Below are 3,218 nucleotides of genomic sequence, written 5' to 3'. Positions count from 1 at the left end.
ATATGATGTTGTTAAGAGCCATTGAGTCGGTTCCAATCCATAGCAACCCTGTATAGGGTTTCCAAGGAGCGGCTGGTGAGCTTGAACCACCAACCTTGCAGTTCCAATGGTTTTGCAGTCTGGCGGATTAACTCACAGCGCCACAATGTCAAATAATGCTCTAAGGCTATGTTTTTTAAAAAATGAAGAGAAAGAGCTGCATTGATAATTGGAACATGGAATGTACAAAGTATGAATCTAGGAAACTTGGAAGTTGTCATAAGCATCAATATACTAGGCATTGTTGTTAAGTACCATTGAGTTGGTTCTGACTCATAGCAAGCCTGTATAGGGTTTCCAAGGAGTAGCTGGTGAGTTTGAACCACCAACCTTGCAGTTCAAACCGACCTTGTAGTTGAATGCTCATCTACAGCCCCACAGCACAACTCATAAGCATTAGTGAATTGAAATGGGGGTACTGGCCACTTTGAGTCTGACAGTCACATGGTTTACTATGCTGAGAATGCCACATTGAAGAGGAATGGCATCGTATTCATTCATCATTAAAAAGAACATTTCAAGATCAGTCATGAGGTACAACGCTGTCTGTGACAGCATAATATCCATACACTTACAAGGAAGACCAGTTAATACCACTATTATTCAAATGTATGCACCAACTATTAAAGCCAGTGAGGATGATATTGAAGAATTTTACCAACTTCTTCAGTCTGAAACTAATGAAACATGCAACTAACATGTATTGATAGTTACTGGTGATTGGAGTGAGAAGGTTAGAAACAAAGAGAAACTATCAGAAGTTAGAAAATATGGCCTTGGGGATAGAAATGATGCTGGAGATCACATGATGGAATTTTGCAAGACCAAAGCCTTCTTCATTGCAAATACATTTTAAAACAACATAAAAGATGATTAAACACATGGGCTTCACCAGATGAAATACACAGAAATCAAATTGACTATATATGTGGAAAGAAGGTGGAAAAGCCAAAACAAGGTCAGGAGCAGATTGTGGAGCAGACCATCAATTGCTCATAGGCTGAAGCTGAAGAAAATTAAAACAAGTCCACGGATGCCAAAATATGACCTTGAACATATCACACCTGAAGTTCAGGGTTATCTCAAGAACAGATTTGATATATTAGACACCAATGATTGAAAACCAGGAGAGCTGTGGGATGACATCAAGAACATAATACAGGTAGAAAGCAAAAAATCATTTGTTGTTGTTAAGTGCCGTCAAGTCGGTTCCGACCCATAGCGACCCTGTATAGGGTTTCCAAGGAGCAGCTCGTGAGCTTGAACCACCAACCTTGCAGTTCAAGCAACTTTACAGTCTCATGCATTAGCTCACAGTGCCACATCAGGACAGAAGGCAAAAAAAAAAGAAAAGACCAAAATGGATGTCAGAAGAGACTCTGAAATGTGCTCTGCAGCATAGCGATACTAAAGTAAATGGAAGAAATGAGGAGGTAAAAGAGCTGAACAGAAAATTTCAAAGGTCAGCTCGAGAAGACAAAGTCAAATATAACAGTGAAATTTGCGAAGATCTGGAATTAGAAAACCAAAAGGGAAAAACATGTTCAGCATTTCTTAAATGAAAAGTCAAGCTTCGACTTTCAATACTGAAGGATTCTTTCTGCAAAATACTGAATACAGAAAGCATTAAAAGACGATGGAAGGAATACACAGTCACTGTACCAAAATGAAATGGTTGATATGCAACCATTTCAAGAGATAGCATATGATCAAGAGTCAATATCACTGACGGAAGAAGTCTAAGGTGCAGTGAATTCATTGGCAAAGAACAAGGCACACAGAATTGATAGAATACAAACTGAAATCTTTCAACAAACTGATGTTTTACTAGCGGCACTCGCTCATCTATGCCAAGAAATTTGAAAGAGAGCTACCTGGCCAACTAATTGCAAAAGATTTGTTTCCATTCCAAAGAGAGTTGACTCACAGAATGCGGAAGTCACCAAACAATATCATTAATATCACATGCCAGTAAAATTTTGCTAAAGACAATTCAAAAACAGCTGCAGCAATACATTGACAGGGAGCTGCCAGAGGTTCAAGCTGGGGATATCATTGCTGATGTCAGCTGGATCTTGGATGAAAGCAGAGAATCCCAGAAAGATGTTTACCTGTGCTTTATTGACTATGAAAAGGCTTTTTAACTATGTGGGTATAACAAGTTATGGACAACATTCCAGAAAACGACTATTCTAGAACACTTAATTGTGCTCATGAGGAACCTGTACATAGACTAAGAGGCAATCATTAGAACAGAACAAGAGGACACTGACTGGTTTAAAATCAGGAACGGTGTGTGCCAGGGTTGTATTCTTTCACTATAATTATTTATTCAGTCTGTATGCTGAGTAAATGATCCGAGAAGCTGAAATATATGAAGAAGAACGTGGCCATCAGGATTGGAGGAAGACTCATTAACAACCCGCAATATGCAGATAATACAACCTTGCTTGCTGAAAGCCAAGAGGGCTTAAAATCCTTACTGCTGAAGATCAAAGACCACAGCTTTCGGTATGAATTACATTTCAATGTAAAGAAAACAAAAATCCTCAGTACTGTAGCAATCAATGACATCATGACAAATGGAGAAAAGGTGAAGTTGTCAAAGACTTCATTTTGCTTGGGTCTGAAGGAGCTCTGGTAACATAGTGGTTACGAATCAGGCTGCGAACCGCAAGGCCAGCAGTTCAAAACTACCAGCTGCTCTGCGGGAGAAAGATGAGGCTTTCTGCTTCCATAAAAATTTACAGCCTCGGAAACCCTGTTTAGGGTCGCTATGGGTTGGAACCAACTCAACAGCACTTAACAACAACAACAACAACCATCAATACTCATGAAAGCAGCAGTCAGGAAATCCAAGAATGTATTGCATTGCGACAAAATCTGCTGCACAAGACCTCTTTAAAGTGTTCAAGAGCAAAGATATCAGATGAGGACTAAAGTGTGCCTGACCCAAGGCATGGTATTTTCAATAGCCTCATCTGTCTGTCTATCTGTGCTATGCTGTGGAGTCAGTGCCGACTCATAGCGACCCTGTACAGGGTTTCCAAGGCTGTAAATCTTTACCGGAGAAGAAAGCCTCATCTTTCTCCCGCGGAACTGCTGGTAGTTTCGAATGGCTGACTGTGAGGTTAGCAGCCCAACTCGTAACCACTATGCTACCAGAGCTCCTTATATGC

Source organism: Chrysochloris asiatica, unplaced genomic scaffold (genome assembly GCF_000296735.1).
Source record: "Chrysochloris asiatica unplaced genomic scaffold, ChrAsi1.0 scaffold00023, whole genome shotgun sequence".
Classification (NCBI taxonomy): Eukaryota; Metazoa; Chordata; class Mammalia; order Afrosoricida; family Chrysochloridae; genus Chrysochloris; species Chrysochloris asiatica.
Note: the sequence above shows the minus strand (reverse complement) of the source record.